This window comes from Euprymna scolopes, chromosome 27 (assembly GCF_053919585.1).
Source record: "Euprymna scolopes isolate OS-2025 chromosome 27, ASM5391958v1, whole genome shotgun sequence".
NCBI lineage: Eukaryota > Metazoa > Mollusca > Cephalopoda > Sepiida > Sepiolidae > Euprymna > Euprymna scolopes.
The window spans coordinates 67,000,475-67,017,974 of NC_136508.1; the positions used below are offsets into that span (position 1 = coordinate 67,000,475).

Genomic DNA, 17,500 nt, shown 5'->3' on the forward strand with positions numbered 1-17,500 from the left:
TAATAAATTCATAGCGATAAAAGTTACTTAAATACGAAGAATTTCAGAGAGAGATTGTTGACCCTTACGTGGTATATGCATGTATGTGCGTGTGCAATTACAGACAGACAACAGCAAACATAGATGGACACCTAAAACATAGATGTGGCTTTAAAACAATAATAAATAACACATGTGGTTCATTAGAATATTTTATTGCAGTTTCATGGTCTATCTATTTTTCTCAGTTTCATATAAATATTCATGGTCAATTCTATAGATTTGATTTGAACAACTAATATTGTATTGTTCTTTACAAACATTTTCATATAATTCAGAAATATATTTAAACAATGATCAGGAATGGATAAACCATGAAACTGCAGTAAAGTGTTCAGATTAAACAACGTTGATATTATTCATTTTTGTTGTATTATAAATGATGATAACATGCACTTGCTTTAACACTGTTATGTAGTTTCACAGTATCACCTATTGTGAGATGTATACTCGACTAGAAACACTTTTAATGGATCTCGGTCGGAGACTTTTGGTGATCGGTGATACAGTGAAAGTGCAGTAAAGTGTTAAGCTAAGTACATTTTATTATAGTTTTATTGATGTAATCGTATATGTTAGAATATCTAGCTCTTCATTTGTCCATGATCTGCTGTTATAATTCGGTTCTGTTCTAATTTTGAGAAGTTTGTTTACGTAGAGAGAGAGAGAGAGAGAGAGAGAGAGAGAGAGAGAGAGAGAGAGAGAGAGAGAGAGAGAGAGAGAGAGAGAGAGAGAGAGAGACAGACAGACAGACAGACAGACAGACAGACAGACAGATAGTAAAACAAACTAACAACAAAAAACGCCAGACAGATTGAAATCATAGATAGATAGATAGATAGATAGATAGATAGATAGACAGAAAAATAAAAAGAACTACCTGACAGATTAAAATCAGATAGATAGATAGATAGATAGATAGAGAAAGACAGACAGACAGACAGACGAACAGACAGACAGATAAAAAAAAACAGAACCTCCTGACAGATTAAAATCATATAGATAGATAGATAGATAGATAGATAGAGAGAGAGAGAGAGAGAGAGAGAGAGAGAGAGAGAGAGAGAGAGAATCAGACAGACAAGCAGACAGTCAGACAGACAGACAGACAGAAAGAGACAGAGAGAAAACAGATAGGCCGCCTGACAGGTGAAATCACAAGGAAATAGATATATAGAGAGGGGGAGGGGCCAATTAGACAGATAGACATGCCGACAACTAAAGATTGGCGCGTACTGTTTAAGCTTGTAAGGCGGGAAGGTAATTCACATATCTCATAGTTAAAAATAGTCATGAAATATATCTAGTCATTCATATAACGAAAGAGAAAAGCAAACGCAGTTTTAAATCAATGAACAATAAGATAATATATACCCGTTTTGAATTAACTCTTTAGAACACTACAAAATAAGCAGCAAGAATCCCACGAAGAGATGTTAGAAACGATAAAGACATTTTTTTTTTACGAAAATGTGCATTAGAAAAATACGTGTGGCTTTTTCACTTGAATGGTTTCAAAATTCAGTAACCGACTGCTAAATTAACTGACGAAATTGTCCGACTGACTGTTGACTAACAAGAAATAGTGACAGAAACATGTAGTTATTATTAGATATGTAGATACTTATAATCATCCATAGAAAAATTAACTAAACATCATAAATTTAGTTCCTTGTTTTAATGGTAATACTTATGAAATTTAGTAAGAATCATCTCTACAAGCATTAATTTGTAAAAGAAAATCAGACTTTTATAGTTACGAATGGCTGAAATAACCTATATATTTTATTATCAGTCTTAACTAAACACTAAACCATCAGAGACAAATGACGTATATATATATATATATATATATATATATATATATATATATATATATATATATATAGAGAGAGAGAGAGAGAGAGAGAGAGAGAGAGAGAGAGAGATAGATAGAGAGAGAGAGAGCGTGTGTGAGAGAGACGGAGAGAGAGAGAGAGAGAGAGAGGGAGAGAGAGAGAGGGAGGGCGTAACGCAAAACCAGTTATTCCACAGTTTCTTTGTGATCAATAGATTTTTAATTACAAATGTGATACTTAAATCTGTTTCGTTAGCTATTTATGGCAAATATTAGTTTTGTCTTTTAAAAAGATGAAACGATTTATTCATGCTCGATTCTAATATTTTAATATTTAATCCTGAGCGACATTTTAGTTTTGTCTAGTTACAAATAAAAAAAAAACGCAGAGAAGTTTTTATATCGCACACTCAGAAATCCTCTCACATCCACTGATAACACCGGGAATTAAAAAAAAAAAATACCTAAACCTTATTTCTAATCGATTTAAAGATTTAAATTACAAATATATATATATATATATATATATATATATATATATATATATATATATATATATATATATATATATATATATATTGACACTCTGCTTCTTAACTCGGAGGGGCTAAAGAAAGGTCAAAAAGTAGTTCTTTCCCCCAGTCATCCGTGAATGCGATAGATAATAATAATAATAATAATAATAATAATAATAAAAATAATAATAATAATAATAATAATAATAATAATAAAAATAATAATAATAATAATAATAATAATAATAATAATAATAAAAATAATAATAATAATAATAATAAAAATAATAATAAAAATAATAAAAATAATAATAATAATAATAATAATAATAATAATAATAATAATAATAATAATAATAATAATAATAATAATAATAATAATAAAAATCAAGTTAGTGTCGAGTAGCAATCAGCAAAAGAAGAAAGGAACAACAAAAAACAAAAACAAAAAAACGAGTAAAAAGACTAAAACTGGGAGCATACAAGTATGTTGACATTATTGTCACTGTTGGTTTGGTGAACCATCGACATGGAGAGCTACATAGAAATAAAGGATTATATGTTATTAAAAGCTTCCATAACCAAAAAATCTGATTGTCACGAATTCATGCTTGCAGGGATAGATCCAAATATACTGATAGATAGTTAGATAGATAGATACTTTTATATAGACTACCCTTAAAAAATGCATGAATATATGTACGAGTATATATATATTATATAGCAAAAATGGTAACTTGTAAAAACCTGAAGAGAGTGCTCAATACTATTGCAGAGCAAATATATATATATATATATATATATATATATATATATATATATATATATATATATATATATATATATATATATTACCGTTTTATCTGCTTAGTTACACATTTTTCGATTACCGAATCGTATTAACGAACCAGTAACTTCATCAGACTTTACACATTAATTTAGACACACTTAAAATAAGCAACAGAGTCGGAAAACTTAAAAAAGGAAAAGAAAAAAGAGGCTTGTATTCTTCTAAATGACCATAAACCTAATTTTTAAACAAGACCTCAAACTAGACTTATAAACACCACTAAGTCTGAAATAGGAAGAATAAAGAATCAATCTACAAATTAAAACTAAATATGAATTAAACCATAATAATTATTTCTTTAAAGTCTGATGAAGTTATTGGATCGTTGATACGATTCGGTAACTGAAACATGTGTAACTAAACAGATAAAACGATAATATATATATATATATATATATGTGTGTGCGTGTGTGTGCGTGTGTGTGTGTAATGTATATGAGCGTATATGCATGCATATATAAGTTTATATCTAAATATGTCTATATTTATATAAGTTATATTTATATGTGTATTCGAATGCATGCATATGTGTAAATGTATGTGTGTATGTGTATGTATATGTATACGCGTAGAAAGTATACGTACGGATATGAAAGATAGCTAGGAAAAATATATATGAAGTGTGTTCAAAAAAAGAATAATCAGTTGGAGGGTATGTATAACTATATCTATCTATCTATAAATACCTGTATGTATGTGTACACAAATCCGCATATATATATATATATATATATATATATATATATATATATATATATATATATATATATGTGTGTGTGTGTGTGTATATATATATAGAGGTATGATGTAACAATTAACACATGCAGTCGATTATGCCTGTATACCTGATTAAAAATAAAACAAAACAAGTACACCGTGTATTTTTTTTCTGTTTCATATAAATCGAGATCCCAGCTGTATAAATTAATCTAGTTTATCGTTAAACTGACTGTGATCGCAGCACACAGCGAGTTTGAATGCAAAACGCGAAAGATCCAAATATCTTTAAATGTAAGAATTAAACGATACATTGAAAACATTAAAAAACAAAACAAAACAAGGCAAACAAACAAACAAAACAAAACAAAACAAAACAAAAAACAGATGTATATTCAAAATATATTTTAATTCAATTCAATATTTTAAGATGTTTCAACATCTTAAGTTAATGAATGGATTATTCTTTAATGTGAACAATTGCATATTTCACAGAAACAATTTCTATTCCTCTTCATTTATTAGCAGGTTTATGAACTTATTAGTTTTATAACATAATCACGTTGACACACAGGTTCCCGTTGAATCACCGAAGTTAAGCAACGTTGAACATGGTCAGTACTAAATGAGTGACCATTTGGGACTTTCAGGTGCTGTATGTGCTCTCCGCTTATCTTCCAGTCGTCCTGGACTTCTCCTTGCCACTGGACTCAAGCAGTACCGAATCAGGGGAGGTGTGGTTGGAGATTGCCCAACCCTTGCCTCACAATTACACTCGCAGCTGTCCCTACCGGGGGGGGGAGTATCATTTGTTTTTCCAGACTGAACGGAGACAGCGATATTTTTTTTATTAGTGCTGATAAAAAAGGAAAAATTACTAATCGCAGGTTGTTTATTTAATTCTTAACTGACCGTTTCATTACTTCAGTACTTGGAAGAGTTGTTTCCAACAAATCATTTTTAAAATTCGCGCCATACGTAACAACGGTGATTCACTAATAAATGCAATGTCATTCGTATATCATATTGAATGAAGAGCCATTTTGTAAAAGTTTACGTATATTACGTATGTTGTACAAAAAGATGTACTTTTATATAAGGACGTGCAATAAAATTAATATTTTCCTTTAGTTTATGAACCCAAATTAAACAATAATAGTTGATTTTAAGCTTTAATTCGACTCAGAAATTATTTTGAGTTCATCAATTTTAAATTTTACTTTCCAGTTTTGAAGTATCGGAACGGCCATTTTGAAAATCGAAAGTAAATTTGAAGTCGGAAAGAAAGTTATACTTCTGTTTGAATTGAACTTTAAAGACAAGTATTATGTATATTTTGGAGCACTAAATCAAAGGAAGACATGGATTTTAGTACACGTTCTATCACACCAAAAGCCTTCGAAGCGTAACATTAAGTTGAGATAAAACCAACAATCAAATAATAAAGTGTAAAATTTTGACTTTTAAAAATAAAGTCGCCGAAAAAGTTAAACAATTAATACGAAACTAAGAGACAGTTTCAGCATGAGTGTTTCGTGACCCAATATCTGAAATGGTCATTTCCTACAGAAACGTTTTTAAAATTGGCGTCCCACGTAACAGCTTTGATACATGAATACATGCAACCTTTAAATAATGTGTGTATGTGTGTGTGTAGGGGTGGCTGTGTGTATTAGTTTGGAAGCAGTTTATTCATTTAAACAGAAAAAAGATTTTCACGAAAAACTTGGTTACTCATACAACCTAAGTTTGGGCCAATCTAATCTTCTTCGGCGTATAGCATATTGAGGGGCCTAGGCCAATTTTTGAAATAAGAATTTTCATTAATAAACTGTATTAAGTGCTAAACATAAAATAACGGAGACCATGTAGACCGAAATACGGATTACGTGAACCAATAAAGAAATGTTAATAATTTGATAATAATAATAATAATAATAATAATAATAATAATAATAATAATAATAGAAAATATCGCGAAGGCTAAGAGGGGATGAAAAGACCGAGAATGGAAAAGCACCGTCCAGACCGCCACTGTAAGGTCAGATAGTACTGGAATCGTGGGGAGCCTTATTGTTACTCAAAGTCCGAAAAAGGCCAATGGCCGTTATCAGCCAGAATTCAATGGAAAACAGTTGTTGGGAGATTGGCAATTGTGAGCTAAAGAATTGGGGACACACAAACACACACACACACAAACACGCACACAAACACTCATATATATATAAATATATGTGTGTGTGTGTGTGTGTGTGTGTGTGTGTGTGTGTGTGTGTGTGTGTGTGGTGAATAGGGATACACGTTTTGAGATATCCTCAAGGCAAATGCTACTAAGAAACCCTGAAAACCCGACCACACAGTTGCATATTTTTTCTCTCTTTCTCTCTTTCACACACACACACACACACACACACACACACACACACACACACACACACACACACACACACACACACACAGAGGCACATATATATGCACACACACACGTATACATATATATATATATATATATATATATATATATATATATATATATACACGAACAATATTATGGTTAATAGAACAAATTTAATGAACGACTGTATATTGCCGAATAAAAATTTGGTTGACAATTATGCAAATAATTGTCAATATATTATCAATTATGTAAATAATTGTCAATATATATATATATATATATATATATATATATATATATATATATATATATATATATAAACTAGGTTAAGAAAGTCAACGAAAGAAAGATGTATATTTAAATAAGGGCGTGGTCACTAACAATGTGTATTTTCTAACATTATTTTATTATTCCCTGTCTTGGTTTTCATTGAGAATTATGTTTAGATCATTGTAATAATGTTTTTAAATCATTGAAATCGTTTTTAACGCGTTTCAGACGTTCTGTGAAGCGTCCTCTTGAATATATTATAAGCATTTTAAATAATTTCTGAAGAGGACGCTTCACAGAGCGTCTGAAACGCGTTAAAAACGATTTCAATGATTTAAAAACATTATTACAATGATCTAAACATAATTCTCAATGAAAAACCAAGACACGGAATAATAAAATAATGTTAAAAAATACACATTGTTGGTGACCACCCCCTTATTTAAATATATATATATATACTGTATATTGTCGAATAAAAATTTGGTTCACAATTATGTAAAGCATTATTTTGACGTGTCGTATAGTGTTTAAATGAAAAACTTCTGATAGCTTCGCAATTTTTAAAATGGCGTTTATTGCGTTTGCTTTCGACCTCTTCATATGTACTTAAGGCACACACTATATGTACTTTTTATATGCTTGGAATTAGCAATTACCTTCCGGGTATTCATAGTCACAATAATGTATCGTTGAATTTGTTCTATGTAGAAATGTATTTTAAAGGACGCATCCATTGGTCTCTGTGTCAAAAGTTTATTTTTTCTGCTTGTCGAAGCATAAAAAAAAACATTTAAAATAATGAATAATTAGACAAAAAAAGGAAGCGATTATTAATTTCATGCACAAGTGTCTTTAGAAAATACTAATGTAAAAATAATTTGATGAAAAGTATATTAGATAAACTTGTTAAATTCGTATGGTACTATTGAAATAATTTGGAATAATTTATTCACTAATTGTTTCGCCATGTTTTTTTTTTAGAAATTGAAAAAACAAAATAAAATGGAAACCAAAAATATAAATGTACAAGCATTCGTAAAGAATATAACTGTGCTATTATGTATTTTTGTTTCAGTTCTATCTTTTACATTAAAAAAAAGGGAATATGCACCTACGAAACATATTAGTAAATAATATATCAGAAACAGTTATATTTTCCGCGTATACTCATTATATATATGTGTATATGTATATATGTATGTATATATATAAGCACAAGTACACACATACACACTTATATATATATGCATGCATACATATATATATACATATATATATATATATATATATATATATATATATATATATATATATATATACGGGGTGTCTCAAAAAACTTATTGTAATGACGTATTTCGTGACGTTTGTGAATCCATTGGTGTGCGTTATCAGCGTTGTCTGGACACAAATGTTCCTAATTTGAACATTTGTCAACATGATTCTTTAATTACATTTGTCTTCTGTATTCGAAGCTATTTAATTTCACTCTATGTTTATAAATAAATGCATTATTGTCATTCGAAATGTACGTACAATTTGGAGACATCCTGCACCCCACTCATTTATATCTATCTATCTATCTATCTATCTATCTATCTATCTATCTATCTATCTATCTATCTATTTAAATGTATATCTATGTGTGTGTAAATACATATATATATGTATGTATATATATATATATACGTATGTATGTATGCATGTATGTATGTATATGTATATATATACATATATATATATATATATATATATATATATATATATATATATATAGGATGCTTGAGGAGTTACCATTTTTTCTTTGAAATATAAATTACCATAAAAATGGTTAATTTTGAGACACCATTAATTTATATTCGTTTAAAGAATTCAAATTCAGCAACAGTTATGTGTACGATCGTTTAGGAGACGAAATGGACTACCTTGATTTGAAGTATCTTCGTGAGATATATATATATATATATATATATATATATATATATATATATATATATTTAGCGAATAAAGTAAAGACAAAAAGTATCAATATTAGAAAACATTTTTAAGTACACATTTGAGAAATGTAAATGTATTATAAAACAGCACCTGATATGAAATTATTTTATTTTCAAATTAAACATTACACAATAAAGCATTTACTTTTCACCAAATATACTTTAACTATGCATATCAATGCAATTAATGCGTAATACATTTAAAAAATTGTCTTTTAATAAATATGGCAGAAAATTTTCATATATATAGCCGCCATTTTAATTTGTCATCGTCACGGGTTGACGAATGTTCGGCGCTTTCTCGTGTTCTAGCTTTACCAGGTTAAATACTGTCGCCATTCGCCAAACACAGGGTAGCCATGATGGGGGTAGCTAATTGCATAATTTGATTAAATAAATAGGTGATTGCTGCTTTTTATGTGAAGGCATAAACAAGACGTACTCTGAAATGAAATGCTTGTCTCAAGGTTCTTCTGGCATTTGTTTGCTTATTCTTGTATAAACAGAGTTAGACGTTGTCGAAAAAATGCTTAAAGGTAATCTATAAAATATATATAAATGATTACAAACGATTTTATGGAAGAGTCTGTCACGATTTTCTTTGAGATAAAATCATCAAATCTTTCCTTTAATATATGAATATATGGATATATATATATATATATATATATATATATATATATATATATATATATATATATAGGGTGAACCCCTCTCCAAAAATGTTACCCGTGGAATAGTGAACAAAAGATGCAATAGTTTTTGCAATCAAACCATATTTGTCACAAATAACTTCGGTTTATGCCTGACTTGTCCACCAAGTTTTAGTCGTGAATATCCAACAGTGTTTATTTTATCGCCAAGAATGGTCTGAGATTAGTTACATGGATGCAACTTTTACGGTAATATGTAGTTAGTAAAGGTACGGTGAGGTTGGAGCTAATGCCTAATCAGATCTCCGACTGATGAGACGATAACCAAAGTGTCCTTACATATCATAAAACAAAGGCTGTTGAACATTTATCACTATAAATTGGTGGACAAGTCAGGCATCAGCTGCAATTTATTTGTATAATCGGGCACCTTATTGATTGCAGGAATGATTGTGAATTTTGTTAACGATTCCCTGGGTATTATTTTTGTCGTCACTCTAGAATATTCAGATCTAAATAAAAACTTATTGAACAGCTGGTATTACCCAGCGGGTGAGAGAGTTGCACATTTCAAAATACAGACGAAAGATATGTGTTCAAACTTACATTAAAGCGGAGATATCTGATATAGATCGATATTTATTGCCAATCAGTTTCTCCCTCATTGATTCGTAGGCGCAACACAATCTTCCACATTTAGCGTTTTTATGGAGATTTTAAAATTAATGATAATAAAACTGTGAAATGTTACTAATAACGTCATACATTATTTTTTTTAAATGAAATACACCTAGTTTGAGATTATTTATATGGGTGCAACTTTTGCGGTAACACCACAGATAAAAAAAATATGTAGAAGTAACAAAGGTAGGATGAGGTTGAAGCTAATGCCTGATCAGATCTCGGACTGATGAGACGATAACCAAAGTGTCCTTACATATCATAAAACAAAGACTGTTAGACATTCATCACTATAATTTGGTGGGCAAGTCAGGCATCAGCTGCAATTTATTTGTATAATCGGGCACCTTATTCAAGAGCAATTTATTTATTCTTTATCTACTTACTTGTGACATTTTGCGCTTAAAAAGGTAGAGAAAATATTTATAAAAAAGTTTAAAGTCCATTTGCCCCACCATGAATGTGAGTCAAATTAAATAATTAACGGTAGCAATTTTATGTCTAAGTACATAACCGGAACAGAAGCGAATAAATATCGTTTACTCGATTTCGTTCAAGTTATCTACGTGATTCAAAATGGCTACCGCGAATTATTTAACACAATTCTCATTAACGGTGAAGCAAAGTAGCTTAAAACTTATTTTAAATAAAGTTTTAATGCAAAGATGCCACAAATGAGTAGTTAAATCAAAATAAACTATCTTTCACTAGGAGAGAAAAAAAATGTCAGTTATAATAATGTTTACAAAAAAAGTTTATAAATTAAATGTGGTATAGATGTTGGAATTGTGTAATATCCAATAAGTTAAGAAAAGACAGATTACTATTTTATGTGGAATGTTTATGCACGATTAGTCACGGGAAACGGATGTGTTTTAGAAAAATCCTTGCTCTCCTTGAGTAATGGATAGTGAGTGAGGACAGTAGTCTTTAAAGGTAGTGTTGAAATATTCGCAAAGTTTTGTTTTCCTTTAAAAACATATGTTTCTCGTGACTCACTCTTTATATTAATAAAAAGTATTTTTCAAACTAGTACATCGAATAAAATCGAACGACGACCTTTTAGATATATTAAAGATAAACACAATCTTAATAAATCGTGATTTGACGGAATGAATATATTCTTACCACGATCTTGTCTGACTCTTAATAAATGCATGTATACATACATATATATATATATATATATATATATATATATATATATATATATATATATGAATTTGTGCCAGTTCAGGCTCTGGAATGGTTTTTAATTATGGTTTGTAGTAGCAACCAAGGTTCAATTCCCCATTCTTTCCAGTAATCCTATTATAACATTTTAAAATTAACAACAAAAAAAATAATTCATATATATATATATATATATATATATATATATATATATATATATATATATATATATATATATATATATATATATATATATATATATACTGTACACGTTACAAAATATCAGAAGAACATCTGTACCGTCGGGACTAAATCCAAGCAGAGTGGATAAATATCTGGCCGCCTATGTCGGACTCACTCCAGCCTCTGTCTGTATCAACAACCAAACAAAGACTAAAGAGAGTCCTACGTAGCCGACCAAAGATTGGTCTCATTTGTTTTAGATTTAAAGCCGACGGTACCGGTGTTTTATTCTAATCTTATGTAACACAAATATAAATGAATATTACGCTCTTACTTTGACATCCTTTATAATTGGGAACCTTACAGAGGGTCTCTTGCACGAAACTTGCATAGGTATATATATATATAACTACTTAATTTACTCACATAAAATTAATATACGAAAGTATAGATTTATGCGTAAACTTTAAGTATTTACTTCAAAAGTGCTTAATACGTAGGTAGAGCTAGTTAGTAATTTATAAAATATATATGGCGATTAAGCTACACTGAATATTCCGCGTTTCATCCACTCTAGGACTCCTCAGGCTTATGCGCGAATTCTGTGGTTGTTTATCGTTTTTATATGCGCATCTTCTATTTTTAATCTCAATAGAAGAGGAGCATATAAAAACGATAAACAACCACAGAATTCGCGCATAAGCCTGAGGAGTCCTAGAGTGGATGAAACGCGGAATATTCAGTGTAGCTTAATCGCCATATATATTTTATAAATTACTATATATATATATATATATATATGCATATATATATATATATATATATATATATATATATATATATATATATATATATAAACTAATATGCAAATGAGAGCAAACGGGAACTTATATATTAAAAATACAGAAATAGAGGTTATGTATGTCAGTACGAGGTAATAACTTACTTTCTAATTTGAAATATATCGATTCAAGTGCCATGCATTTCTTTGCCAAAATCAATGTATGAGTGGGGCATGGGTTATAGGTTAAAAACTGCATAAGACTTCACTCGAATTATTCCAAATATAATAATTCAATATATATATATATATATATATATATATATATATATATATATATATATATATATATATATATATATATATATATATATTGTGCATCATTTGTTACCGGATCACAAAATCTGTAAATTACATATTTCTATATATATTATTTCCCTTTGTAATTTTACCCGTTGTTTATTCACGAAGCTTACATGGACACCAGATATATATATATATATATATATATATATATATAAGATGAGTCACAGATCAGAACTCAAGTGAATTGTCCTATTAGATATTACAGTGAGGTAATAATTCCAGGACGATCCCAGCCAATAAGGAAAAGCTCAATATATAAAAAATAGAGCAAAATATAAGTGTAATGATTAAAGTTAATTCTGTAGATTAATATATATATATATATATATATATATATATATTGAAGTAAAGAATTTATTGCCTTGAGCAAGGAATATATAGAGAAGAATTATATTATAAATAAATATAATTCTTCATATATTCCTTATTTCAACCAATAAATTCTTTACTTGAATATATTTTTATATATATTTTAATCTACAGAATTAGCTTTAATCATTACACTTATATATATATATATATATATATATATATATATATATATATATATATATATATATATATATAGTCATAGACAGGAAAATATGTTTTCTTCTCAAACATGTGCCCTTTATGCGACAACTCTCTCAAGGCAACATTTTTTTATATTATTTTTTTTCAGAGTGCTCAACCCATTTCGCAATACGTATGACATTTTCATGTGAAGACACTTATGCTATCATCACAATAAGTTTTCTTGGCCACACACACGCACACATACACTTACACAAACACATACATACACACAAACATATATTTACGCATGTATATATATATATCTGTAATATGAAAACGAAATAAAAAAAGACAAAGGTAAGTACAAATAAGAGTTTTTATACACAATCTAAAAGTAACATATATATATATATATATATATATATATATATATATATATATATATATATATATATATATATATATATATATAAAATGGCTCGATATAAAACCATGGTCAAATTCCGATAGCACACTAACAAAACTTATAGCTACTCCACTGAGTGTCCTATCAAAAACCGTTATCGAAGCCATAAGACTTAATTCCGCCTTTATATATAAAGCGGTAGCATTGCTTTGTTAAAATGAATTTGACATTGAAGGGTACATACAGGTTAGACTCAATAATAAATAGAAAAAAAGTATGAAACGTGCCCTTAAATATAAACCCAGCAAGAAAATTTGTATATTGTTCATGGAGAAGTGGTTGATCGTAGTCCTATAATCGATTCGATAAATTATTGAATTAGAAGTCTGAGACCATGAGTAATTGTTACCACGACAAAAAAACAAAAACACAAAAACAAGCACACGGTTTAGCGTCACGAAACATATATTGCTTGTACTAACAATTTCGGAAACTATTTAAAGTATCCATTCATTAGCGGCAGGTGTTGACAGTTCGGTTTTGTGCATGTGTACTATTAATTAATTCACCTTCTTTTAACTTCAAATTACTTGTAAAGTTAATTAACAGTTTTTCATATGGAAAAAAAGTATTTATGATAAAAAAAGAAAACAAACAGTTAAAAAAAAAGAGATGTATCTCTCTTGTTTATATAGTCACAGTTTATATTGGAAATCGACCAATGCCATAAAGAATAGCACGCTAGTTCCGGTGATCTATATTTGGCGTATATATATATATATATATATATATATATATATATATATATATATATATATATGAAATTATATCCGACACTATGTTATGTATTATACATAGAATATTGTCGAAAACGATTTTCAATATTCCAAAAATAACCCGTTCATCGTATTCAGCGCGCCTGATGCAGCACGGAGATATTGTTACATTGATTATAAAAAGATAAACCCAGATTTGCTGCAAAGCTTGGGAGATGAGTTGATATATAAGCTCTTTAGTCGAACGGTCTAAGACGACGCCTTCGTTTGACATCGATCTCCTGAAGAAGAGGTTCGAATCCAGTACGAATCTCATTTTTCACGTTGATGTAAATTTTGTGTTTATCTCGAACCGCCCAACGAAACAAATCCCTTGTTTAGTGGTATTATATTATCCATGAAAACATTCGCATCAAAATAAAATTAGTGTATATATATATATATATATATATATATATATATATATATATATATAAATATATATATATATATATTCATTCATATAAATAATAGGAATGAAAACTCTATGACCAATTTGGTTAACTGTGACGAGATCTTGAATATTAATCGCATCAAGCGGGTCTCTGAACACGGGAAGGGATATATATATATATATATATATATATATATATATATATATATATATATATATATATATATATATATATACAGACTCTTCTCCAGAGCAAAGGCCTGGGCGAATGTTATCCGATATCTCGTTGCAAGTTTTTTACATCTCTGTAAATTTGACAATATTATACCTTAATCTGAGAAAAGAAAAAAAAAATGATCGGAATTACATCATATTATTTATGTAATTTTTTTTGTGATACATAATTTATGATTTAAAAGAAGCTAAACGGCTATTTCAAACAGCAAAATTACACGACATTCATTTCTCGAAATCTCTTCTTTTGAATTCATGCAGCTAGTTTCTACAACTGTATTTATCACTTGACGCACTCAAATAGCTGTCATTTTACAAAATAAAAACACGAACCATTAAAACCTTTTCAATATTTACTGGGTCGTTAGAGGGCACAGAACCTTGACAGCGAAGCCGTTTTGTTTTTTAATCTAGACAAACGAACATGTAACTTTTAGTTTTAATTATTTCTCATTAAATATCCATTATTTTTTTTAGATATATAATTAGCAAACTATATAATCCTAAAGGAAAAGTTAAATTTTTATACACTAAATTATATTTTTACAATTAAAAAATAAAATTATCGGTTCAAATAATACAAAAATACAGTCAAAACTAAAAATAACCGACAAACATCCGGTTCTTGTTATTTCCGGATCATCACGTGATAGTCATGTTTGTTTGTTGACTGATAACTGTTTGTTCATTAATTATTTTCTATCAGGTGTTACTACTTCCGTTCAACAAATTAAGGCACGCCAAAGCCACGACCAATGACCCATTCTGATTCTCTATTTATTTAAGCACGTCATTCGAGCAACCTGGGATTCTTATGTAAAGAACAATTGATTTTAATTTAGACAGACTGGCATGCTGGTTTTTTTTTCTGTTAAAAATCTATGCAAAAATTAAACAATTTTTTTTTCAGACTGATGGACCCAGATTTTGGGGAATTAAATAATTTGTCATTATATTTATTTTTTAATTGTCATTTTTTATGGTGAACATTTACTATTAAAAACAAAAACAAAACAAAAACACTCTAAATAATAAAAAAAACAAACATTTACGATTTAAAAAATAAGCAAATACTTTTTTGTTATGTTTAACTTGTATTTCCCCTTAAGTCTGAAAAAATACAGCGTGTTTAATTTTTACGAAGTGAAAACATGAAGCAAACTGCAAGAGCCATTTGTTGTGCCTTAATTTGCCGTGTCTTAATTTGTCGTGCCCAAACATCGCTCGCTCGGATAGAGAATTATCAGAAGCCATCTGTCGTGCCTTATTGGCTGTAGATACTTAGTAAAACGTTTTTTTTTAACTAAAAAGTCTATAAGCAAAAAAAGTAAAGAACGCCGTTATTGATACACGCTGTTTCTTTCTGATACGTAATTATGTACCTATATTTATGAATGTTATTTGTTTGTATACGAGCGTGTCATTTTAGGCTAATTTATGATAGGTTTAAATCATGTTAAATCCTGAACATCAAATAGATTTTAGCTATAAATAACACGCTTTAATGCGCAGTTTGTCAACCAATCGTCCTACGTTATAACTGTTGTATATAAAAAAAAAATACGATACATCCGCCATCTTGCAGTCTTAATGACGTCATCCCACCAGAATTCCAATACGAGACTTCATTTTTCTTTTGTTTGTTTGTTTCGTTGAGAATTATGTTTTAAACACACTTTTCGTTTTGACATTTTTTGGTTTAAATAATAATAATAAAAAAAATGTCGCCTTTCGATTTTATTTCGGATTGATGCGCTGGAGAGAAGACCTAAAAGGAAAAATAAAGCTGGCATTGGAATTCTAATCTTTTCAATCAAAAGCCGTGGGCTCATAAAAAGAAAATAAAAAGAGAAAAACGTAAAATAAAAGTTTTTTTTTGTTCAAAAAAAAATTATTATTTTTTAATTTTTTTATGAAAGATTAAAAAAAAAAACTTTTTTTGTCACACTGTGAAAAAAAAATACCATTAAAAGTAGTATTAATATTCCATCAAATGCTACTGGATACAACTCATTAAAATTGTTGCATCATCCCAATTATTATGTTTTGTTCTCTTGTTGTTCCGATTAATTTTCTTGTTTCTTTATATTTGACTTATTGTTATTGACAACACGTAGTGAGACAGAAAAGCTGATGGCCATTAAAAAAAGCATACGTAAAAATTAAAAATGGCGAAGCATTGTTTTCTTAGTTATACGTTATTAAGTACAACTTCAGATTGTTAAAACGAGAAAAAGGATTTTGTATAACAAACATTACAGTTAAGCAATAAAAAATGGCGCCTATTGAAAGAGATCAACAGATCGATTTAGAAAAAACATGCCATTTTAAGTAAAAACAATAGTACTTAATTATTGTGTCGAAAATAATAATATATCAAAAAATCACGAAAATTCATAGAGTAGAACAACTACTATTCTGTTTTTAGTGAAAAATAAAATCTCTCTCGCCATAGGTTACATAAGTTGGACGCCATTACTATGTAATGTAAAATATAAAAATATACGTTCTGAGTTATGTCCCCTGCGTATGAAATCTTCACCGTCTAGTCCCAAACATCTACGAAGAAGGCAATTTTCCCCAATTTCTGTAAAAATTACTTTTAACTATAAATAATTTTCTGTCCGGTGGATTTTCGTAATTTTTTGGATATATTACTATTTTCGACATGACAAGTAAGTAATATAGTTTTTGCT

General features: G+C 28.9%; 1 protein-coding gene across 3 annotated transcripts in view; it reads left to right on the forward strand.

The window, feature by feature from the left end:
• The window catches only part of LOC145248889 (uncharacterized), a 127,866-nt gene that overhangs the window by 10,073 nt on the left and 100,293 nt on the right, over positions 1-17,500 (forward strand). The window contains exon 2 of one of the 3 annotated variants that reach the window (XR_013863421.1): positions 13,122-13,312. The exons of 1 other annotated variant lie outside the window; for it this stretch is intronic. The gene's annotated coding sequence lies outside the window, so the exon portion shown is untranslated. Of the gene's footprint in view, positions 1-13,121; positions 13,386-17,500 lie in introns of those variants that run through there. One more of the 3 variants, XM_080110655.1, reaches the window with a different exon arrangement.